The 26,713-nt window shown below is 42.3% G+C and overlaps 1 protein-coding gene across 12 annotated transcripts in view; it reads right to left on the minus strand.

Annotated features, from left to right (window-relative positions):
* DMD (dystrophin) overlaps window positions 1-26,713 on the minus strand; it is a 2,032,119-nt gene that overhangs the window by 1,518,921 nt on the left and 486,485 nt on the right. The window lies entirely within an intron of this gene.

Below are 26,713 nucleotides of genomic sequence, written 5' to 3' on the forward strand. Positions count from 1 at the left end.
ATCCTGGCCCTACTGCCATGCCAACCCCGGTTTATTTGCTCTTATCAATAAAGTTGTGGCCCTACTTCACCCATATGTCTGTTTGGCGGTGTTATTCCCATAGCTAAAGGGGGCGCAACATGCTCCTACCACACAAATGGTGTGTGTGGGGGGGGAGGGAGGGAGGGAGGGAGGGAGAGGCTGCAGTCTACTTGTTGCTATTTTTGTTTTTAGAAGCTTTGTGAAAGGGTGCATTGAAAGAGGTGGGGAGCAAATCTGGTGCTGCAGAAGAGCCGTTGCATTTGCAGTGAGCATGCAAACTATATAAAGGCTGCTTTCACACATGGGGCTGATTGCATTAGTTTAATGGATTAAAAAGGTAGCGCTTCTGTCCCAATTTCTAAAATCCCTTTCACACTGCAGTACCTATTGCATTAAGGAAGAGTAGCTTTTTCAGCCAATATACCGGCATTTCATGCAACTGTCTTTCCCACGGCTTGTTTTCATCCCTCATCCATGAGCACTATTCCCCACTGTGTAGAAGGTCTAAGATCTCATGCCATCGTCATGCAAGCCCTCTCCCTTTAGGATCTGACTCTTTAAATTATTTTAGTTGTATTGACACAAGGGTGTGTGTGGGAAATGCTGCTGTTATCTGCGCCAATGCCAGAATACCGGTATACATTCATCAGGCAAAATAAATAAATAAAACCTACAGGACTAAAGGGCGGGAACACACTTCATGCTGGGATGCCTGTCATGTGAACGGCTGCAGCTAGTGAAAAAATCCTGTGATCTTTTGGGTTCCCAGCCTTGCTAACGGATTGTTTCTGGTATCATTTATCACAGAAATTTGCACTAAACTTCCACTACATTCCACTAGAATTCTGGAGCTAGCTTGTGTGTCGTGCAAAAGATCAAATATAACGCACAAATTACCAGGTAAGAAATCATCAGAATAACGGAATAAAGTACAGTGTGACAGCAGCCAAAATCTAGCTAAAAATCCAAAGTGGGTGGAATTCTTGCCCATCTGTAATGGAAATGTCACCTCCCTGATCCAATCAGTGATGGATTCTCCTTTGAGGCTTTTGTCCAGAAAGCTATTTAAACAATGGACTCCTAGAGATATTTTCTCTTCTGGTGTTTGGTTACCTAATTTATTTATTTATTTTTATTTATTTATTTATTTATTTATTATACTTGTATACTGCCCCATAGCCGAAGCTCTCTGGGCGGTTTACAGTAACAAATTACAATTTAAAATACATCTTTTAAAAAACAATTTAAAACACAATTTAAAAATTTAAAACAATATAAAACACATGCTAAAATGCCTGGGAGAAGAGGAAAGTCTTGACCTGGCGCCAAAAAGATAACAGTGTTGGCGTCAGGCGCACCTAGTTACACTATGACACCAATTTCATGAATCACTTGTGCAGGTTCTGGCTCCCCAGATGCACTCTGCTGAATATCACTCTGCCTGAAGGCACTTGCTGAATCACTTAGCCAGCCAGAACCCAAGGGTCTGACTCCCTTGCTTTTCCTTCGCTATATTTGGGCCTGTCTGCTGAAACAGAGGTCCCAGCTTGCTGCAGCTGCTTCTGAAGCCCTTTTCAGGCTCCACTATTTTTCTTGCTTTCCTCCTGGATCTTTGTGAGCTGAAGCTGAGATCCAAGAAGCCATTTTCAGGCCCTGCCTGCTGCCTTTGCTGTTTTCCTGCCTGACCCAGGAGTTTCAATGGATCCCAGTTCTTATTCAGGACTGCCCACCAGGAAAGGTATATCTTGCTCTATATCCTGCCTTCTAGAGATCTTTTCCTTACAAATTGTAGCCTCCACATCTGCTCCCACTGCCTGCCTTTGACTACGTGTGTGACTGTGTTTCAGAGGCCATCCTCTGGTCCTCCCTGCCCCAGCCATGTGTGATTTAGTCTGCAAAGTGAGCCCAGAGAGAGAAAGGGCAGGCTAGTGTGCCTTCCTCAGTTGTGCACAATTCAACCCCTCCATTTCCTCTTATGTCTTATGTGCTTGCTCCTTCATGTGTGCATATGTTGACTCTATGGGTTAGTTGTATATATGTTGAGTATATGTGTTAGTTATGCTTAAGATTTAATTAATTCCCTCACACCAAAGAAACACATATTGTTACTGAGCTATCCCCATTGCTGTTATGTGTATGCTCAAGAAATATCCCAATTTTTAAGATGTGTGTGAGTGTAAGTTACTAGGTAAATCTGTCAAGATGCACTATCGCCAATGTCTAAAGATCCTAATTCACAAGACCCCAAGAATATGTGTATGTAAAACATATGTCTACAGGAAGCCTTGCAAACAACCTCTTAGAGTTGGAATTGTAATAGTACTGTGGCCATTTAGGCCCATGCCATCTTTAAGATCAGTATGACAATAAAGTTTTTAATTAAAATCAGTAATCCCTTATCAATATTTGTGCTGAGCAATTTAAACAAAAAATCTTTCTGTTTACCAAATCAAATGTCTGCGAAATCAAAAGCTGACTATAGATCTATGAATACTACATTAAGATATTGACCCTTTCTAGATGACTTAACAATCAAACAGTCCAATACAAAATGCTAATCTATTGTTAACTTTTCTTTACTAATTTCAACTTGATATTCCGCTATAATAGCCAGCAAGTCTTTAATTTCAAAGATAAGTAATGGGTGTAATTTTAGATACCACACCCAACTGACTTATAATTTTTATTTATTTAGCTATACCCTAGCCTCTACAAAATTCTTGGAGATTTGTAAAGCATGGGCTGAGGTTCACAGGGCAACAAAACAAAACAAAGAACAGTTCTAGTTTTCATTTCATTTCAGTTTAAATTAATCAATGAGTCAGATATGCATACCAGTGTGGGAGCTGTAGATCATGCAAATGCCTCTATTTACCTGACCTCTAACCTAATCAAGTCATCCTGCATTTAGTAGCATCACAGGCTCCATCTGCACTACACATGTAAAGTAGTATAATACCACTTTAACAGTCATGGCTTTCCCCAAAGAATTCTATGAGCTGTAGTTTGTTCAGGATGCTAAAATGAGTTAGGAAACCCTTATTCCCCTCATAGAGCTACAATTGTCAGGGTTGCTTGGGAAAAAGGATCAATTGTTAAACCACTCGGAGAATTTTAGCAAAGAGAGGGAATAAGGGTCTCCTAACAACCCACAGCACTGTTAACGAACTATAGCTTTCAGGATTCTTCCAGACTCAAAAGAGAAAATGCTTTGAAATGATTATCTAATCCTTAACGAAGATTAACTGCTGCACCGTCTAAAGGCTATTAAGTTCAGTGGACTCTGCCTGTTAGGATATTAAGACCAGCTGCATATGGAGAGTGTGGAACATGTAATTTCAGACCTGTGCATTTACTTTTAATAGTATGTAGCTTGGTGTTATGTTACAACACTATGCTTTCATGCAGTGGTTACAGTTAGTTCTTAAAAGATTTATCAATGAAATTGTGATATTTTCTATCTATTGTGCCTCTTTTCTTTGCTGTTACAACTGGGAAGAGGGTGAAGGAGATGAAGAAAGGAAGATGTGAACAAAAATAAAGATATTTTAGCTAATTCGTTTTAAGAATGAAAAAACATTTGCTTTTGTGCAAGCAAAGTTAAGTTACAGGTTTTCTCCCCTTCTGGTTCTCTCATATCATATTAGGGATGAACTGGTTCCCTTAATTATACTTTGTCAGTATCCCATGGATAATGTTACGCCAAGAGCAAATTAATTAATTAATTAATTAGAATTTGGAAGACTAACAACAGATAATGTTACGCCAAGGGAAATAAATAAATAAATAAATAAATAAATAAAAACATTAGAATTTTGGAAGGCTAACAATGGATTTTGCTCAAGAAAAAGATCGTTCCTTTGAAATTTATACTTAAAAAAAAAGTTTCCCTGAAAGATACGTTTGCTGCCTTTCCACAGCAGTGCACCTGCACTTCAGTTTAGTATAAAAAAGAATAAAACAGCAGCAGACTCAATAAAAATTAAAAATCATGCTTCTCTGTTCAAGCAGTACATTAAAAGCAGTACTCTTGTATGAAAGATTTTATCTTGACCCATCCCAGTCTGGGTTCAGGACTGGTTATGGGACTGAATCAGCCTTGGTTGCCCTGATGGATGACCTTTATCGGGAGAAGGACAGGGGGAGTGTGGTCCTGTTATTCTTACTTGATCTCTCAGAGGTTTTTGATACCATTGACCATGGTATCCTTCTGGGTCCACCTGGTGAGATGGGTATCAGGGGCATTGTTTTACAGTGGTTCTGATCCTATCTCCAGGGTTGCTCTCAGAATAGCATTGGGTGACTGTCTTTGGCCCCCTGGCAGTTGTGCTGTGGGGTGCCACAGGGTACCATCTTGCCCCCTATGCTGTTTAACATCTATATGAAGCCCTTGGGAGCGGTCATCAGGAGCTTTGGGGCAAGGTGTCAGCAGTATGCTGATGATACCCAGATCTATTTCTCTGTAACATCTGAATTGGGAGAGGCTGTGCAAACCTTGACTGCTGCATGGACTTGGTGGTGGGCTGGATGAGGGCCAATAAACTGAGCCTGAATCCTAGCAAGACGGAGGCACTGTGGGTTGGTGGTTCCCGAGTTTGGATAATTGGTCAGTTTCCTGCTTTGGATGGGGTCATACTCCCTCTGAAAGATCAGGTCCATAGTCTGGGGGTGCTCCTTGATCCATCTTTGTCACTAGAGGCCCAGGTGACCTCCGTGGCTAGGAGTGCCTTTTACCAGCTTTGGCTGGTAAGACAGCTGCAACCGTTTCTGGACAGCCTCACCAATGTTGTCCACGCATTGGTAACCTCAAGGCTGGATTACTGTAATGCAATCTATGTGGGGCTGCCCTTGAAGTTGGTCCAGAAGCTGCAACTGGTGCAAAATGCGGCAGCAAGACTGCTCACTGGGGCAGGGTATCGCCAACATGTCACCCCGCTGCTGAAAGAACTGCACTGGCTGCCCATTTGCTACCGGGCCAAGTTCAAGGTTCTAGATTTGGTGTACAAAGCCCTATAGAGGTTGGGACCAGGATACCTGAAAGACCATCTTACCCCTTATATACCCAGTCGATCACTGCACTCTGCAGGTGAGGGCCTCCTGCAGATACCATCTTATCAGGAGGTCCATTCTGCACAACATAGGAAATGGACCTTTCATGTGGCAGCACCTGCCCTGTGGAATTCCCTTCCCTTAAATATTAGGTAGGCACCATCTCATCTTTTTGGCGTCTTTTGAAAACTTTCCTCTTTCAACAAGCCTTTTAAGTTGAGACCTATCCCAGTCTGTGTCTGTGTTGGAATTGCTTTTTATTTTATTTTTAAAAAACCCAATGTTTTTAACCCTTTTTAAAAGATGTTTTTAAAGCTTTTAAAAATGTTTTTAAAGTTGTTTTGTCTTGGTGTATTTTAAGGTTGGTTTTTATGAGGTTTTGATGTGTTTTTAGCTCTTTTGTTTGCCGCCCTGGGTTCCTGCTGGGAGGAAGGGTGGGATATAAATCTAATAATAATAACAACAACAACAATAATTTTTTTTAAAAAAAGCACCCCACACAGCCATGAAGCTTATTGGGTGACCTTGGGCCAGTCACTGCCTCTCAGCCTCATGAAAACCCTATTCATAGGGTCGCCAGAAGTCGGAATCAACTTGAAGGCAGTACATTTACATTTTACTCCCAGGTTAGTGAGTACAGGCTTGTAGCCTTATTTGGCCAATTTTATTATTTTTACTTCTTTGTAGTGCAGTTATTTTAACATTCTTAGTTCTGTTCTGGGAATTATTTTTGGTAATCTAGAACCTCAAAATGATCATCCAATACTATAGTTTGAAGTGTTTATACTTTATGGAGCGGAGTGGGAGCTGAATACAGACTTAATTAATTGAAGTCCAAAAGAATTAGAATGTGAAGTCTACAAAGAGGGCTGGCCCCAGGTATGCTGGGGCCCTTGGACATCAGCTTGACCCGGGCCCAGCATGTGCACATGTGTGTGTGCACATGGCCCCCCACACCCCACCTAGCTGTCTCTGCTTCTCCTTCCCCTGGAGCTCCAGGGGCCCTCGGGCCGGTGCCCCACCTGGCCACCCTTTAGAACCGGCCCTGTCTACAAGAGATAAGTTTTCTCATACTTGACACAAATTTGTCAATTATTTCCTGCTCCAACAGAATCAAGGTTTTCCAGAGTGTCTGCCAGATCACTGGGCTGCTTTCAAGTATTTTGAAAGGCTGTACTACAGCCACTGGATCTCAAGGAGATTAAACAAAAATATCAGCATTATATAGCCACGAGAGTGGCTGTATACTATAGCCAGCATGGATTTTTCACTTTCCGTTCTGAGTTAAGTCTGCAAGGGGAACAGGGTGTCTCCTAGTAACTCTCAGCACCCTTCACAAACTACACTTCCCAGGATGCTTTGAGAGAACCCATGACTCTCCAAAGTAAAATAAAGGCCTGCTGCGGATGTGGCCAGGGGCAGCTTTGGTTTAAATTTGGGTGGGAGGCTACATGTGCCTCCTGTAGAATAAAAAGGTGGGGGAAACACTGAAAAGCAGTGATACTGTTCACATTGTTTTCCTTTTGGAAAGGAAAGGGGCTTCCCTTCTGCCCAGTGCCCACCCACTCAAGTGTTGGACTATGAGACCAGGGTTTGAATCCCCACACAGCCATGAAGCTCACTGGGTGACCTTGAGCCAGTCACTGCCTCTCAGCCTCAAAGGAAGGCAATGGTAATCCTCTCCTGAATACCGTTTACCATGTTACCAAATTCTTCCAAGCTACACAGGAAGTGGATTGGACTGTGAAAGACCAACCCAAATGGTGTTCGCATTTTGACAAATTTGTAGGGCAGTCCAATATCTCAGAGAGGAGGTCAGGTGTCCTGCTCCCCTGGTGCATTCACTATAGCTGCCCAATTTCCCTGCTTTTTAAAGTTTGATAGAAATATCTGTGGGCTATAGGTACGTCCTTAAACCGCAAGGTTTTTTGCCTATTAGTGAATTTTTATAGGATTGCAAGACCAGGATGTTATTGCTGTTTGAAAGCAGCTACTGGTGTAACACAATTATCAATCTCTCGCATCTGCTTTGCTCTCTCTTCGTCTCCCCACAAATTCCTTATGAGCCACTTGAACTCTCAAAGTAATTTCACTCAACTGCAAGATCCTTCTTATAAAACTGTTTTAGCAGAAATAGGGTGCCACTTCATTTGTACAATGCTGGGAAGGTAGAACATAGCAGAATCAGATGACTAAGACACACATCATTACCCCACCCCATTATACTAATAATATACTGCATTTAGCCTCCCACAGGTGCCAAGACCAATTAGAGAATATCAGGGCTGGCCCATGACATTTACTCCCTAAGGTGAAAGACAAAATGGCACACGCATACATACACATACCACTCCAAATTCAGAGGCCAGCTGGTCTGACAGTTCAGTTTTACTTGAACAGTACTGGTGGGAAGGTGTTCTCCATTGCACCTGAAGGCAGCAGGTTTACTTAGGGTGTATCAGTCTGGCTCTGTCCTCCAACACATTGTGGCCCCTCCACAACCTACAGCTCCTGCTGCCTCAGGCAGCCATCTCTAACTGCCTAAAGGTAGGTCTGGCCCTGTGACTTCCAACACCTCACTATTGACTCTGTCTTCCATCACCTTGCTGCCATTTCATACCCCACCCCCCAGCTGTAAGGCAGCCACCTCACTCTACTCAATGGTAGGGTCAGCCCTGGAGAATATGCAGCAGAAGGAAGAGTAACAACATAAAGCTGAACCAGGTGCACAAAGTTCCATGGAGCTGTTGTATAATGTTTCTTTCCCTCATATCTCAAGGACTTGTAGAGAATTATAATATATCCTCGTCTTGTATTTTGCTATGTGCATTGTAAGGTGTAGCTTGTGACTTACCCATGACATTCAGTGAACTTCCTGGCTGAGCGAGGAGTTTGAGCTGAACCTTAATAACTAAACCCAACATTGTATATTAAATAGACCACACTTGTTGTGTACTGATTTATGTAATAATCTAAAGTAATCAGACCACTTAAAAGCATTTGGATGAGACAGCAAAATTTTAAAGTACCTGCTTTGGAAAACAGTAAGTCCCAGGTTGCCCTCTTTTCTTCTGTACGAAGTTACAACTTTAATAGATATTTTGTAGCATAGTAAATTTTCCATCGTAATTCCCATCACACCAAATAAGTTGCACAGACTAGAATAACAACAATGAAGCAATATTGAAGAGAGGGCCAAAGATCTCTGTCAAGCCATTTTTATTTATTTCTGAATCGGAGCTACTGCTGATGCACAATACATCATTTCTTCATTTTGAAGAGTGATTTTAATAACCTGATACCATACTGAGGCTAAAACAAACACAACAAAAGACTCTGTGCTTGGTTTAACAAAAACATCTGAAACAATTTGTGTAAAAATTGGAAAAGTAAATTGGTCCAGGGCTCACAACTACATCTGCCAAGTTCCAGCCCAGAGCAATTTAAATGTCATAATAATAATTTGAACTAGTTGGCAAAATACATAAAATACAACTCTGGTAAAAATCTGTCATTATGTCACTTTGCTAAGCTTCTTGTAAATATTTTGTGGGCAAGATATGGTCCAACAAGAATAGGGGACCCAAAGTAACCCATGCTTCTAAACAAGCATGAGGTACAGAACACAAAATTCAGATTTATATTTATACTCCACTATTCCTCAGGACAAATATATAGAAAAGGGGGGTTGATAGCATGCTTGAAACTGCCACAACCATGCAGGGAGCCAATTTACACAATCATTCAAGGCTCCATGTGGAACTGTACCCAAGTACTTTCTTTTTGAAGCAGTTGTAACACTGCAAATGTAGAAGATTCCTTTTGATATTGCATCTGTTTTCAGCATAGACATAGCAATGAAGTAAAATAGAGGTCTAATATGTATAGTGTTGCACTGCAAGTTAACCATATAGTGAATTCTTAATGAGTGCCTGCACAGAAGGAGACATATTTAAGCCTCTTTGCAGAGTTTTCACATTCACAATTTGAGGAGGGGATCTTTTAACATCTATCCAGAGCTTGGAAAAGTTACTTTTTTGAACTACAACTCCCATCAGCCCAATCCAGTGGCCATGCTGGCTGGGGCTGATGGGAGTTTTAGTTTAAAAAAGTAACTTTTCCAAGCTCTGCATCTATCCACACATACTGTGCAGTAGTATTTGCAGGAAATAACTTCTAGGGAGTACCTGTTCTCAGACAAACCCATCACAGGAAAGATGCATCTGGTTGCTAGGTAAAAAGAAAGCGCTAAAAACTATTAGAAAATAAGAGAATAATGAAAAGTACACTAATGGGGGAGGGAAAACAGAGGCTCTTCAGGACCCTAGGGATTCCTATTGCTTGGTCTCCAAAGAACTCACTTATCAGTCACAGTTCTGACTTCACTCATTAGCTAAAAACACTGACAGCAAGAGCAGTAAAGCTGACTCATTTCACAGAAATCACTTAGAAAAGCACCTGCACATTTCCCTTCATATCTTTCTTTCTAGGAGAGGCAGAGACTTTTAATAATGAAAACTCAGATTCCGGGCCTCTGTCCAGGAGTGCCAGTTAATGCTTTCATGTGTGCCAGGGCACCCATGGGCACCAGGCTGGTGACTCCCACTTTAGACCTGCCAGCAATAAGCACTGCAACATAGAGAGGGCATATTCAGAGGTCATAACAGTCAGCTAATGTGTCTGACATCCTCTAGGCATGCCCTGTGAGGAAAGGGGTGGCACAAAGAAAAGAGTCTGGATAATTCTTGGGAACTACTGAGCCCCATTTTAAAGGGGTGATGCTTGGCTTTTGCTCAGCCCTTGGACAGAGTGTAGGCTCTCCACTGGGCAGAGATAACAAAAATACTGGGACCAGTTCACATTCACTAGTCTCAAGTTTCCAGGAAACAATGGCAACAGACAAAAGCTGGAAAGAGGCTGCACACGTTAGACAACATTCTGACAAGACATGTATCTGACACTTCAGGACTGTTGTGAGAAGATGTAGCCAGTCTGATAGGGCATGGCTACTTTGTGCTTCCTACAGAGCTCCCTCTATAATAAGAAGCCACCGGGTACGCTGCCTAGCTTTCTGGTGCAGTGGTGATGCCTGGGCCCTGGAGCAGCTCAAGTGGATCACCAACTCCTCTGACTGTCTCACTCCACTCACTGTGCAAAGAGAGGAACCTTTATCCTTGCTGACTGTGAAGTCCTGCCCCCTCTTCCATCCTTCCTCTTATCCTTTGACACAGCTGATTTATATTTTTGGGATTCAGAAGCAATGTGACAGCTGTGCAAGAGGCCGGTATTGTTTCAAGGTGGTCTAGTCTGGCACTTTCCAAAGCTCTCTTTTTGAAAGCATGGTGTGTCTCCTTGTGAAATATGAGACTGGGAACAGAGCAATTGGGAATGGACATAAGAAGACATGAGTCTTAATGAGGCAAAGTGACTTTTGAGATTTTGAAGTTTTGCAGTTTAATTGATGTTGCAAATTTTGTACATTGTATATTTTTATTGTTGTAAGCCTCTTTGAGACTAATATGTGAAAACAAAGATATAAAATTTTAAATTAAAGGAGACAGTAAACTAGGGTTGCTGCTGGTATACTGTCCACCCTGCTGCCCGTCAGCTTCTCTGACTGAGCTGGTGGAGGCCATCTCAACTGTGGTATTGGAGGAGCCCAGAACAATAGTCCTGGGTGATTTCAATGTCCATCCTGAAGCAGAAGTGGTCTGGCTCAGTATTTCATGGCCTCTATGACGACCGTGGGGCTGTCTCAAGTTGTCACCAGCCCAACACATAGGGCAGAGGACACCCTCAACTTGGTTTTTGCTCCAGATGGAGGAAGGGGTGGTTTGGATATAGGTGGGGTGGATGTCACCCCATTGTCATGGTCAGACCACTTCCTGATGAAGTTTAGACTTATGGTTCCGATACCCTCCCCTGCAGGGGTGGTGGAAAGATTAAAATGGTCCACCATCAGAGACTAATGGAATCCACATGATTCCTAAATGCCCTGGGTGAGTTCCCAGTAGATAGAACAAGTAACCCTATTGTAGCCCTTGTCACGCTGTGGAACAGTGAGATGTGTCAGGCTCTTGACAGGGTTGCTCCCGAGCACCCGCTCCGGCACTATGGAGCCCAGTTTACACCTTGGTACACCAGTGAGCTAAGGGCAATGAAACAGGCTGGACAACAGCAAGAGCTCAAGTGGTGAGGCTGATCAGGCATGAGCAAAACATCATAACCGTGCCTACTGTGTGGCAGTGAGGGCGGCGAAGAAAGCTCATTTCTCTGCCTCCATCACATCCTCAAGTAGCTGTCCAGTGGAGCTTTTCCGTATTGTCAGGGGTCTGTTGACCTCAACTGCAGGAAATGGAGTTTTAGACCCTTCAGAGACCCACTGTGAATTGTTTGCAAGGCACTTTGAGGATAAAGTTAATTGCCTCCATAAGAATCTTGATGCCCCATCCACATCTACTGTAGTCCCCAATGAGGTATTTAGTGCAATGTTTGCTGCAACTTCTTGGGACCTGTTTCAGTTCATGCGGCCTGATGACATGGTCAAGGTGCTTGTGACAATGCGACCAGCAACATCTCCTCTCAACTCTTGCCCTTCTTGGCTTATTAAAGGTTGCTGAGGGGTTCTGACCAACTGGATCCAAGGCATGGTCAATGCATCGTTGTAGGAAGGAGTGGTTCCAGCTGCCCTGAAAGAGGCAGTGATACGTCAGCTCCTGAAAAAGCCCACCATGGACCCACTGGTTTGCGACAACTACCGCCCAGTCACAAATACCCCCTTCTTGGGGAAAGTGATTGAGCTGTGGTGTAGCAATTGCAAGTACTCTTAGATGAAACAGATTATCGACCTATTCCAATCTGGCTTCAGGTCTGGTTATGGGATTGAATCCTTGGTTGCTCTGATGGATGACCTTTATCAGGAGAAGGACAGGGGGATTGCAACCCTGTTATTCTTACTTGATCTCTGAGCAGCTTTTGATACCATTTGACCATGGTATCCTTCTGGGCCGACTTGGTGAGATGGGTACTGGAGGCACTGTTTTAAAGTGGTTCCGATCCTACCTCCAAGGACGTTTTCAGAGAATAGCATTGGGCAATTGTCTTTTGGCCCCCTGGCAGTTCTGCTTTGGGGTGCTGCAGGTACCATCTTGTCCCCTATGCTGTTTATATTTAACATCTATATGAAGCCCTTGGAAGCAGTCATCAGGAGATTTGGGGTGAGGTGTCAGCAGTACGCTGATGATACCCAGCTTTATTTCTCTGTAACATCTGAACTGGGAGAGGCCATGCCTGGACTCAGTGCCTGGACTTGGTGGTGAGCTGGATGAATAAACTATGAATATAAATATTAAATATAAATAAGAGGCCGATAAACTGAGTCTGAATCCTAGCGAGACAGAGGCACTGTAGGTTGGTGGTTCCTGAGTTCAGATAATTGGTCAGATGCCTGCTTTGGATGAGGTCATACTTCCTCTGAAAGAGCAGGTCCATAGTCTGGGAGTGCTCCTAGATCCATCTTTGTTGCTAGAGGCCCAGGTGACCTCAGTGGCTAGGAGTTCCTTTTACCAGCTTCGGATGGTAAGAGCTGCAACAATTTCTGGACTGGGATAGCCTGACCACTGTTGTTCATGCACTGGTAACCTCCAGGTTGGATTACCATAATGCAATCTATATGGGGTTGCCCTTGAGGTTGGTCCGGAAGATGCAACGGGTGAAAAATGTGGCGGCGAGACTCCTCACTGGGGCAGGGTATCACCAAAATGTCACCCCATTGCTGAAAGAATTGCACTGGTTACCTATTAGTGCCTGGGCTAAGTTCAAGGTTCTAGTTTTGGTGTACAAAGCCCTATTTAGCTTGGGACCAGGATACCTGAAAGACTGTCTTATTCCTTACATATCCAGTCGATCACTGCACTCTGCAGGCGAGGGCCTCCTGCAGATACCATTTTATCAGGAGGTGTGTTCTGCACAACATCAGAAATGGACCTTTAGTGTAGTGGCATCTACCCTTTGGAATTCCCTCCCCTTAAATATTAGACAGGTACCATCTCTGTTATCTTTTCGGCGCCTATTGAAGACCTTCCTCTTTCAACAAGCTGTTTAAGTTGAGACCTTATCCCAGTCTGTGCCTGTGCTGGGATTGCTTTTTAATATGTTTTAAACCTTTTTTTAAAAAAGATGTTTTTAAAGCTTTTTTTTAAAAAAAAATTTAAAGATGTTTTTTCATATATTTCCAAGTCTGTTTTTAGGATGTTTTAAAGCGTTTTTAGTGCTTTTGTTTGATGCCCTGGGCTCCTACTGGGAGGAAGGGTAGTGGGATATCTAATAAATTAATAACAAAATAAACGAACAGGCAAGTGAAACTAAACATTATTTCCATTGAAGTAAATATTGTCCCTTGGCTTAGAAGTGACTGTAGTGTTCTCACACTGGGGGAGCCTGTGGCACTCCCAACCTTTATGAACAAATGGATACAGCGGACATGTTGGACTGGGAAGAGGATTTTCTCTTCAGAACCAACCTTCAGTGTCTCTGGCTTTGCAGGGGTTTGAGCCCTCAAAAAGCCCATGAGGCCAGACTTCTTTCTAGCCTGAAGAGGTAACATTGTCTTCCTCAGACTATGACTATTCCAGCTTGGAGGCCATAGAACAGAGGTGAGGAACCTATGGCCCTCCAGATGATGCTGGATTACAACTCCTATCATCTCTCTCTATTAACTATGCTGGTGGAAACTATTGGGAGTTGGAGTCCAGCAACATCTGGAGTGCCACAGGTTCTTCACCTCTGCCATTGAAGAATTCTGGGCTCTCCCACACCACTGGAGTAGATCACTTCTGAACTAGGCTGGATACCTTTAAGTGAACATGTTCCACTCATGAGGAGTAGGACTAACTGTCCTATGCACCCTGCCCTGGGATTACTGAAATGATGAAGGGCAGGTTAGAAATTCTTTTGACAAATAAATAAAAACTACATACTTAAGGTTCACAGTCTGAGTTTGCTGACTGTTAGAGCTACAGTCATCTGACTTCGAGTCTAGCTCCATTTCAAGTTATTATACAGCCACTTCATTTCTTGATGATAATTAATGCTCCTTCTATAAGCCTACTTGTATCAAAAAACCACTGAAATTCTTATGGGTAGCATGCAGGGATTTGTTGTGATTGCCTTACTTTCAAGGTGGCTGAATAGCTTTCCTTCATTCTACAAATCATCTCTGGTGGCCTGCACTCTGAAGCGTTCCTGGTTGCCCATGCTTCAATTAAAGCCCAGGGAAAGTTGTAATCAGGTTACTCCTCACATGGGAGATTTTCAGATCAGAAAATGTGAGCAGTCAGGGAAGCTTCAGACCACTTGAGATATATTTAATGGTGGGGACACATACCATCCTCACAACAATAAGGTAAACTCAGAACCACCAACCCACCCAAATTCTTTTGTTAACAAAAGCTAAAGCCATGAAAATTAGGAAGAAAGAAGCCTCTTTCACAGAGGAAGAAACCTTGCAGGAAATTGGAAGAGTATTTTGGCAAACCACTGTTTTCACAGCTGTAGCATTCCTTAAGTATGCTGCTCTCCTCATGGTGCATCACTTGGCAAACTGACATTTGGAATTTTCACTAGAGATTCATTAGACTTGTTTAAATATTTGATGATTAGCTCTTTCTCTGCTCCTTTTATGGTTCTCTCATTTTGACTTCTTTTCTTTCTAGATATGTCGTTTATGCAATAAACAAATCCCCTGCTTTATGCCGTGAGCTAAGAGGAAAGCTAAAGAAGAACAGCAAAACAATCATAATGCCAAAATACAATTTAAATAACATCCCAGAAGAATATAAAGATCAAATAAGGAACAGATTTCAGACTTTAAACTTAGATGATACAGAACCAGAAGAACTATGGAGTGAAGTCAGAGACATTATCAGGGAAGAATGCAAAAAGACTAGTTAGAAAGAGAGAAAGACCTCAATGGATGACTGACAAAACTCTTAAAACGGTTAAAGAAAGAAGGAAAGGGAAAGGAAAAGGAGATAGAAACACGGTCAGAAACCTAAATGCAATAATACAGTGACTAGTACGTAGGAACAAAGAACTATTACAATAGTTATTGTATAGAAATAGAACAACAAAAAGGGCAGAACAAGAGATCTATTCCAAAATATTAGAGAAATTAAAGGGAAATTTAAGCCAAGAGTAGAATGTTGAATAATCAACAGGGGGAAACATGAGATGAAATAAAAGAAAGATGGAAGCAATACACTGAAGAACTCTAAAAAAGAGATGCAAGGATGCCAGATTCATTCATGGAGGAACCGTATGATGAAGAACCAGAACTTTTAGAATGTGAGGTGAAAGCTGCTCTTAAAATACTTGGAAGAAACAAATCACCAGGAACAGATGGTATACCAATAGAGTTGCTACAAGTTACTGAGACTAAATCTGTCCAAATTTTGACAAAAATTGGTCAATAAATATGAAAAACTAGAGAATGGCCCACAGACTGGAAGCGTTCTATATCCCAATTCCAAAGAAAGGGCATCCCAGGGAATGCAGTAATTATCGAACTATTGCCTTAATATCCCATGCAAGCAAAGTAACGCTCAAGATTCTACAACAAAGGCTATTACCATATATGGAGCAAGAAATGCCAGCTGTCCAAGCTGGATTTAGAAAAGAAAGAGGTACTAGAGATCATATTTCAAACCTACGTTTGATAACTGAATGGACCAAGGAATTTCAGAAGAAAATCACCCTGTGATTACACCAAAGCCTTTGATTGTGAAGATCATGAAAAAACTATGGAATGCTTTAAAAGAAATGGGGGTGCCACGGCATCTGATTGGAAAGCGGGATTGGACCAAGATGAAGGAGGTGTGAAAATTGGAGGAAGAAATATCAATAATTTAACATATGCAGATGTTACCATATTACTAGCAGAAACCAGTAATGATTTGAAATGAATGCTGATGAAAGTTAAAGAGGAAAGCACAAAAGCAGGACTACAGCTGAACGTCAAGAAGACTAAAGTAATGACAACAGAAGGTTTATGTAACTTTAAAGTTGACAACGAGGACATTGAACTTGTCAAGGATTATAAATACCTCGGCCCAGTCATTAACCAAAATGGAGACAATAGTCAAGAAATAAGAAGAAGTTTAGGGCTGGGGAGGGCAGCTGTGAGAGAACTAGACAAGGTCCTCAAATGCAAAGATGTATCACTGAACACTAAAGTCAGGATCATTCAGACCATGGTATTCCCGATCTCTATGTATGGTTGTGAAAGTTGGACAGTGAAAAAAGCAGATAAGAGAAAATCAACTCATTTGAAATGTGGTGCTGGAGGATAGCTTTGCAGACACCATGGACTGCAAAAAAGACCAGGGTGTTAGAACAAATTAAGCCAGAACTATCAGTAGAAGCTAAAATGATGAAACTGTTGCGCTGCAGCCAACTCAGAAGGGACAGGAAGGGGGGAGGCATGAGTTTCAGATGCCTCCGCAGCCAGAAGAAGCAGAGTTGGGAATTGTTGTGTCTGAGCAGGATCGTGCGGGAGGGGGGCAGCCTGCTCTCCAGCCAGTTCCCACGAGTAATGCCCTTTCCGAGGAGCCGAGCGCACTGCCACCAGTTGATGCAGAGGACTTGTGGGGGGAAGTTTCACAGACAGTGCCAGCTCCTCCCTTGCCAAGCAGTTTCCAGGAGGATTCCAGTGTGGCACCGCCCCCTGACCTCGAGCCCGTTGCTCGGGAGCAGGTGTCTTCAGATGAGCCGTTGGATGCACATCCCCTGTCTCCTCGTTCCCGTCGCCACGAGAAACGGACAGGGCAAAGACAGGAATTACGAAGGAGTCAGAGATTACGTTCGAAAACATTTCCTATATAAGCCTGCCGCTCCCAGTGGGGGGTCGTTGAGTCAACTTCCTTCACACGCTGCAGAGCATGTCTAGAGTATAGTTAGGGACTCTAGTGAGTTAGCGTAGGGTTTCCTATGAAGCCCAATGCCTTTGATGTATCCATTACTCTAATAAAACGAGGTTTACTTGCACACACACTCCAGCCTCATTCTTTTGGCTCTGGACAGGACAGAAACTGAGGTTATCATACTTTGGACACATCATGAGAAGACCTGATTCACTAGAAAAGACAATAATGCTAGGAAATAACAGAAGGGAGTAGAAAAAGAGGAAAACCAAACAAGAGATGGTTTGATTCCATAAAGAAAGCCACAGACCTGAACTTACAAGATCTGAACGGGGTGGTTTATAACTGATGTTATTGGAGGTCGCCATAAGTCGTAATTAACTTGAAGGCACATAAGAACAGCCTTTCAAGGACAACACCTAATATCCTGAGTATGACAGAATGGATGTGATACAGCATCTATATACTGCTTGACTGATCTCTAGCTGTGGCCCAGATGGACCTTTTGTACCCAGACTTTTCTCCAGTGGCTATTGGATTAAAATAAATGGAGCCCCCCTTTTTATACTTGACTGTAGAAATCATTTTAGTACATCTTTGCCTTTTAAAAATATATAAATAAATGGGAATAAGTGCCCATAAGGAAAATACAGAGAAATATTAATTTTGACATTTTCTTCATTTCAACAACCACAGAACATTTAATATTAATAGGTAATGAATGTCAATTGTAAGTGTAATTATTATAGCAGCCACAGTACCATAATACAACCTATACATGTGATGTAAAAGAAAAATTGTGAAGTATCAAGAGAAATGGGTTTAAACTAAAAGATTCCTCCTACATTAGCATAAATTAGGTGATGAATGGGAGGAGTTTTACAATGACAGCCATGATGATATCAAATTAATAGTGAAATCCTGCTCAGAAGTTAATTCCTGTGGGACTTGCTCCCAACTAAGTGCTATAGGATTGCAGCCAAAGCTTTTCATTAATTTAAGACTCCATAGTTTGTGTCCAATATACAATAGTTTCTCTGTCATCTTCATGTATTATATTAATAAAGCAAACCAGGAAATTATTTTTTAAAACATCTAAATGTATTGAGTATGATAAATGTAGCATTGCATAAAATGGTTTATATTACCATACATTCTATCCCTGGCCCTGAGTACGTGGGTGAAGAGTTCTGTCAGACTCTGTGACATTGCTTCATAAGCTGCCAGCAGTGTGGTAGAAATGTCTTCATATGGAATAATGCTCCTGTCTTCGAAAATCCTGCATATTTTACATGGCTGCTGATGCTAGCTAGCAATAAGATGATAATTATACAGCCACAAGAGTGGCTGTATACTATAGTCAGCATGGATTTTTCACATTCCGCAATGTTAAATTGAAAATACCCCCACATGCCATTCTGATGCTTCCCATAAGCTCATTTCAAAACAAAACCTTATAGTCCTGAACTCAGAAAAGCTTGCTTAACAACCCTCTAAATTTACATGGTCACTTTAAAAAGGAGGGAAATTGGGCAGCTACACAGGATATGGATTGGACTGTGAAAGATGAACCCAAATTGTGTTTGCATTTTCACAAATTTCTGGGCAGTACAATATCGCAGACAGGAGGTCAGGTCTCCTGCTTCCCTGGTGCATTCACTATAGCTGCTCAATTTCCCTGCTTTTAAAAGTTTGACAGAAATATTTGTTGGCTATAGGTACATTCTTAAACCGCAAGGTTTTTTGCCCATTAGTGAATATTAATACATCATATTATTGCACTACACATTTCATTCTACAATAATATAGTCATATTTTGCAAATCATATACACTTGTACAAATGTATTCTAAAATTCATTTCTGAATTTTGGCCACGCCAGTTTAGGGGAACAAGGGATAGATGCGTAATATCCATCCCCTGTTCCGGGCCTGTACATAACCAGAAGACAACTGGGGGATGCAGGACTCCATCCAATCTTAGACTGCTGTTGTGCAACGCCGGGTCTGTGGTGCAGAAAACAATGCTCATCCACGATATGATCTTGGATGAGAACGCAGACCTGGTGTGTATTACGGAGACCTGGCTGGACGAGGCCTCAGCTACTACGCTGGAGGCCATGTGGCCGGCCAGTTTCCAATACGCACAGCAGCTGAGGGTTGGTAGGTGGGGAGGGGGGTGGCAGTCATCTATCGAGGGTCCTTGGTTTTTGCCATGAGACCAAGTTTGTTGACTGCATGTACTGGAGGTTGTGCCCAAAGGGCAGTTTAGGGATTCTACTTGTGTACCGCCCACCCCGCAACACAGCAGACTCCCTGACCGAGGTGATTGAGGTGGTCTCGGGTGTACGAGTGCTCTCCCCCAACCTACTGGTTCTGGGGGACTTCAACGTGCATGCCGAGACCGTCCTCACTGGAGCCCCTTGGGATTTCATGGAAACCATGACTTCCTGGGAACTGCACCTTAGTAATATAGGGCCCACCCATGTAGCCGGTCATGCTCTTGACCTTGTGTTTGTCTTGGGAGGGGGAGGAAGTGCTCTGAGAATGGGGGCTGTTTTCTCTAACCCCTTGTCATGGTCAGATCACTACCTGGTAAATATGGACCTCTCAATGCCACACTCCCTCCGCAGGGGACAAAGACCTATTAAGATGGTCCGCCCCAGACGCCTGATGGATCCAAAAGGATTCCTGAATGCGCTGGGAGATTTGGAGCCGGTTGAAGGCCACCTGGTCGAAACCCTGGTGACAGAGTGGAATAGGGAGATCACTAGGGCAATAGACCGGGTGGCTCCAAAACGTCCTCTCCCCCTGAATAGAGCTCAGATAGCACCCTGGTATACACCACGCCTCCGGGGTCTGAGACAGGAGGTGAGACGACTAGAGCGCCGGTGGCGGAAATCTTGCTCTGAAGACGATCGGACACTGGTTAGAGCAGCAATAGCCGCCTACCAGGTGGCAACAAAGGCAACAAAGAAGGAATTCTTTGCTGCCTCTATTGCATCCACAGAGTGCTGTCCCAGGAGGTTGTTCCAAGTGGTCCAGAATCTGGTCGGTCCAGTTGTTCAGGAACCCATGGAGCAGTCTAAAGCCTCCTGTGACACGTTTGCTAAACACTTTGCCGATAAAATCGAGCGCCTGAAGAGCTTGATTCCATACGCCGTGGATACAGGAAGTGAGCCAGAGCTGGCCAGTTGCATTCCGGTCTGGTGGGATCGGTTTCAGCCTCTTCCCTCTGAGGAAGTGGACAAGGTACTCTCTACTGTGAAGCCAACCACCTGTCTACTGGATCCTTGCGCCTCGTGGCTCATTATGAGCTGCAAAGAGAGACTGGGTGAAGGGATCAAGGCTATAGTAAATGCATCCTTGGAAGAGGGTGCACTACCATTAGCCCTCAAGGAGGCAGTTATAAAGCCCATCTTAAAAAAGTCCTCCTTGGATCCCCAAGAGTTAAATAACTTCCGCCCAGTCTCTAATTTACCATTTCTGGGCAAGGTGATTGAGCGAGTGGTGGCCAAACAGTTACAGACACACTTGGAGGAAACAGATTATCTGGATCCATTCTAATCAGGCTTCAGGACTGGACATGGAACTGAAACAGCCTGGGTCGCTCTGGTGGATGATATGAGGAGGGCACTGGATAGGGGAGAATTCACCTTCCTCGTCCTCCTGGATCTCTCAGCGGCTTTTGATACCGTTGACCACAGTATCCTTTTAGAACGCCTGGAGGGATTAGGAACAGGGGGCACTGTTTTACGGTGGCTCCGTTCCTATCTCTCAGACAGGCATCAACGGGTGGCATTGGGGGAGGAGGTTTCAGACCCTTGGCCTCTCAATTGTGGAGTGCCACAGGGTTCTACCCTCTCCCCCATGTTATTCAACATCTATGTAAAGCCGCTGGGGGCCATCAACAGGAGATTTGGGCTGTGGTGCCACCAATATGCGGATGACACCCAGCTCTATCTCTCGTTTAAGTCCTCACCAAGTGCCTGGAATCCGTAAGAGGATGGGAAGGAATAGGCTGAAACTAATTCCCGACAAGACCGAGGTGTTGCTTGTGGGAGACAGGGGCAGGCTGGGGGATATAGACCTGGTGTTCAATGGGGTAAGACTGCCCCTAAAAGACCAGGTCCGCAGCCTCAGGGTCATTCTTGACTCCCAGCTGTCCATGGAGGTTCAGGTCTCGGCAGTGAGCCGGGCAGCTTGGTATCAATTACATCTGATTAGGAGGTTGCAACCCTACCTGCCTGCCCATCTGCTCCCGGGGTTAATACAGGCTCTGGTCTTCTCTCGCCTAGACTACTGTAATGTGCTCTATGTGGGGTTACCCTTGAAAACGGTCTGGAAATTGCAACTGATACAGAATGCGGCGGCACGTTTGATTAAGAACAGCCGCCGCCGTGATCATATCACTCAGGTGTTGATAGATCTACACTGGCTACCAGTTGTTTACCGGGCCCAATTCAAAGTGTTGGTATTGACCTTTAAAGCCCTATATGGTTTCGGCCCAGTTTATCTGAAGGAGCGCCTCCAGCATCACCAATTATGCCGCCTGACGAGATCAGCCGCGCAAGACCTTCTCTCGGTCCCACCAGTTAGGACAGTGAGGCTGGTGCGGACCAGAGAGAAGGCATTTTCGACTGTGGCCCCCACCCTCTGGAATTCCCTTCCTTTCGATCTTCGCCATGCCCCTTCCCTGATAGGTTTCTGCCGGGCCTTGAAAACCTGGCTGTTCAGGCAGGCCTACGGGACCTCTGGGGTGGTTTAGTTTTAATACTGATATTAATAATAATTATTATGATTCTTGTGGTTTTATTGTATTTATTGATGAAATTGTACGTCGCCTAGAGTGGCCGTTGATTCGCCCAGATAGGCGACTCAGAAATAAAATTTATTATTTATTATTATTATTATTATTATTATTTATTATTCTGTGTGCTCCACTTCTTTTAGAAGACAGGAAGCAGCAAATATCTATTGTTATGCTGGCTAAGATTCTACTTGCCAGTGCAACATCACCAAGTTTAGAATTGTGCTTATAAAAAGACAAATGCTGCACCATTTTAATTGATTTTCCAACCCTATTATTCAGTTAAAAATTCAGGGTTGATTAAAAATCTTGTAGCCATACCAACCCCATGAGTCAGTCCACTGAAGCTAAGATGGGCAGGATGACTGGTCATTTCTGCCAATCCTCCAAGGAAATAGCAAGGAGAGGTGAGAAGTAAAAAATGTGCAAGATCAGCTCAAATGTGACAAGTTAGTGATGCTTGCGAGGGTGGTGCTGCTGCTTGTGGCAGCACCAATAGCAACACACTGGCTTGCAGTTCAAATACTTTATACTTAACATAAAAGTGACCTGTGGACTACAGTTTCAGAACAACATTAAAAAAAAAGGAATTGAGAATTTTTTAATTTTTAAGCAATGGACTCATCATTTAGTATAATCTAGAACAGCCTTCACCAACCTGGCACCCTCCAGATGTTTTTGGACTGCAATTCCCATCATCCCTGACCATTGGCCATGCTGGCTGGAACCATTGGCAGTGCAAGCCAAAACATCTGGAGAACTCCGAGTTGGGGCAGCTAATCTAGAACAACAGTAGGATTCATCATTGGGGCTCCTGGGGCTCTGACTGAGTGGCAGACACAACAGTCTCTCTATAATTTCTCTATGCATCTTGTAGACTTTGCTTGGTATTAAAGATAAATAATTGCTGTTAAGATAAAGGACGTGTGTTTTAAAGGATGAGCAGCCTGAAACCAAGAATCTGACAACTGATTCCAGATGTGTCAATGAAATGAGAAGGTGGTTTTCCATACAGTGGTCTGGGAGAACAAGGTGTCATTTATGAAAGATAGGGCATTAAAATGGTTGTATTGCAACTTATTTGATATGTTATACTGTCAAATTTTCTGAAGAGCCTGGCAAGTTTGTTTTAAAAGCCAGTTCCAGCCTGTGCATATGGCCCTTCTTACTCTAAGCAAAAACACTTGTCCACACTCTGGTAATCTCTTGCAAACACTGCAATCTCATTCTCTCGTCTTCTGTTATTTCATTTGAGTCCCTTCACACCTATCTGTCACTCTTCTGCCAAAATCCTTCACTTCTCTTGTCACATGACACATCTTCTTTAAATCCCTTCCTGTCTGATCCCAGATCCAGCACAAGCTCATTTTCCCTTCCTGTTCAATATCCTGATTCATCCTCATCTGTCACCTTTGCTCTTTCCCACTAACCCCAGCTGTCAAACTCCCTGATCTCAAACAAGATTAGTGACATGAAATTAGTCTTCTTAAGGAAATGTTTTATTATACTTACTACACTATACCATCTATGTGCAAATTTATATCCACTTGAAACTTCTAACAGTTTCATTTTTAATTTCTGGTTTATATATGTGCTCCTCCATCTCAACATGGTTTTCAATTCAGCTAGCAGCTACATATACTTAAAACTTCTGATGAACATTTTAAAAAAGTTAAGTATTTAATACATTTTTCCACTGCGAAAAGTGTGTACGGGGTTTAATTTAAGTTAGTGTAACTCCTTCCCTATTTTTATTAAAGTGTGCACCAAGACCAGCCTGATCTGAAATTTACCCTTTAAATTGACCTTGTGGTTTTTCTAGCAGTTTTAGTGGAAAAATCAAACACACCTTTGGAAAATATCTGCATGTGTTTTATATTTTAAGAAGAAGTAGAGGTATATTCTGGTTGAATAAGAAATATCAAGCCCCATTACATTAGGGTCTCTACATTCAAATGTTCATAAAAATAATTGCCTCAAAGAATTTAAATACATTGTTAGTGCTATGCAAATACTGGAAGGCACCCTAATTGGTTATTGATCATCTACTTAGGGCAGATTCACACACACACTGAACATTTTTTAAACAGCATTTGAATAGCATGTGTTTTAACTTGCCTATCAGTTTTTATGGGTTTTAATTTGGTATGGTATAAATTTGTCTACATGTTTTTAATGTTTTTAATTGTTGTAAACCGCCCAGAAAGCTTCGGCTGTGAGGCAGTATATAAATGCAATAAATAAATAAATAAACTCATGATGATGGTACACAGTGAGGCTTTATTCTATGGTGAGGCACGTCTCCATTAAGTACATGATGAGCTAGGAATTGGACATGCTGTGAAAAAGATAAACTGCTTAGATGTATGGGCTGGGAGCACAACATGAGCCCAGCGAATCAGGCTTCAATTCTGCAAAGATAAAAAACTGAATTTCTCTTACCCCCTCTGTCTTTCCCCAAGAACCACCTTCCCAAGAAAATTAAGCCTCATCAAACCAGAGAAAGACATTTTGAAGGGTTGTTGCCACCCGTTGCTGCTGCTGATTGGAACTTACCTATAAGCAGCACCCTACAAGCAAAAAGGATAGGCTTCTTCAAACAGATATACTGTGGAAGCATGCAGTTATGAGGTAGAAGATTCAGTGCTCATCAATCCTAGACACACTCATACACACAACATCCCACAATCTATCAAACTGTCCATTGTTGCAACCTCTAATCTACTGACTATATGAAAATTCAGATTTTGTTGTGCGAGCATAAATTAGACTATGCTATTATAGCAACTACATGCTACATGCCTGACAAGACCTGGACACCCAATAACAACTGAATACCAGAAATATCACCAAATCTTTAAAAAACAAATTACAACATACAACCAAGATGCTATATTCTAGAAAAAATAGTTTATTACCTAGTGACCACACTTTTTCTAGAGATGGTACAGTTCACATCAGACTAACTTGGGCCCCATCTGCACTATACATTTAAATCAGTACCATATCACTTTAAACAGTCATGGCTTCCCTCAAAGCATCCTGGGAACTGTATTTTGTTAAGGGTGCTGAGAATTGTTAGGAGACCCCGTTCCTCTCACAGAGCTACAATCCCCACAATGGTTTAACCTTCTTCCCAGGGAACTGCTACAAATCTGATACTGATGGGTCACCGGAACATTTGTCCATATTGCATAGGTGTTTTAAGGTGGATGAGATATTATTAAAGATATATATAGTGGCTTCAGGACTCTCAAATTTTGCTTCACAGTTTTGTTTAGATTCCTTAGTATCTTCACAGTAGATAAGCTCATTAAAATAGATTACCTTGCTATAACCCAGGATTTAGGCCCAGATGTATTAAGAGATGTATTACTGAATATACTAACACATGTGAGAAAAAAGTAATAATGTTCTTATGCTAATAATTACCATATATAAACTTTGTTTTTAAAAAGCAAACCAATTTAGTGGGAAGATGGGGGAAACGGATAATTTGCTACTGAAAAGTTGTTACATGGGTGTAGGGAGAGGATGGTGTAATAAAAAAAGCAACATTGACTATTCAGCCTTCACAGTTTATACCAAGTGATACATCAAGATCACTGCTGAATGATTACTGGTGATTTAAATAGCATTCATGAATTTTCTCATGATAACTAAAGCCTAATTACACAGTGCAGCTTGTGACAGATGACACCTGCCCACTTGACTGAAAATGGGCTGGGTCTTTTTATGCTTTTTGGGGAGAATTCTTGGTAAAAGAACACAACATCTTTTCCTAAAAAGAGTTTAAAAAACCAGTTTTGGAGCTCCTCCATTATTGACAGCCTTTTTTTATGTCAGTTTCCTTACTCTCACTCCCCCAGCCACATTTTTTCAGTATGCGTGCCTGTGCGTGGTAGGAAAGGCAGCTAATATCTCTATAAAAAAAAGTGTTCTCTCTAATTATCCTACTGTCTGCATACTTGATCCACCACTGTTTATGTGAAATAGTAATTTGTTTTTATTCCTCATAATAAATGAATCAGGATTACAGTTACAGGACTACAGAATAAACACCAGTTTCCAGAATCAGTAATACCAGCTCTGAGCATTCTCAGAAACACTCAATACAGAGTAAATAACATCTCAGGAGAAATAAACTTAGACTTAATTCTGGGTACTGTAGTTTTTAAATTAATGGTCAACAAGAACAAATTACTGCTGCTGCTACCACTCTTTTGAGAGTTCACATCTGCAGAAGCAGCTCAGAATTACTACTACTACTATACTACTACTACAACTGCTATATATATCCTGCCCTTCCTCCCAAAAGGAGCCCAGGGCAGCAAACAACAAGTGACAAAACACTAAAAAACAAACATAAACTCTTTAAAAACCATTGCAATACAGGTGCCGACTGGGATAAAGTAGTCTTTGGCTTTTGTCTTGACTCCTGTTCTTCATAATTTGTCAATCTTGTGAAAGCGTGGAGAGGAGAAGGCTGGTGCCAAACCGTTACAAGCTGAGGTGAAATTCAGGCTGGACTGAGCTCAGCTTGTAATGTCTTAAGTATTTCCCAACTAAGGGAGTTTATTGATTGATTAATTTATATCCCACCCTTCCTCCCAGAAGGAGCCCAGGACAGCAAACAAAAACACTAAAAATACTCTAAAACATCTTAAAAACAGAAGATTTTTTTAATTAAAACAAAACATCTTTAAAAATATCTTAAAAAGCAATTCCAACACATATCCGGACTGTGACCTGTACTTGAAAGGCTTGTTGAAAGAGCAAGGTATTCAGTAGGTGCTCAAAAGATAACAGAAATTGTGCCTGTTCATTTCTGAAATCTTCTATTTATTCAGAGATAACTATTGATAGTACAATCAATATTAGCAAAATGTTGGAATATGGAACAAATGATTCATTGGC

This window comes from Rhineura floridana, chromosome 5 (assembly GCF_030035675.1).
Source record: "Rhineura floridana isolate rRhiFlo1 chromosome 5, rRhiFlo1.hap2, whole genome shotgun sequence".
Taxonomy (NCBI): domain Eukaryota; kingdom Metazoa; phylum Chordata; class Lepidosauria; order Squamata; family Rhineuridae; genus Rhineura; species Rhineura floridana.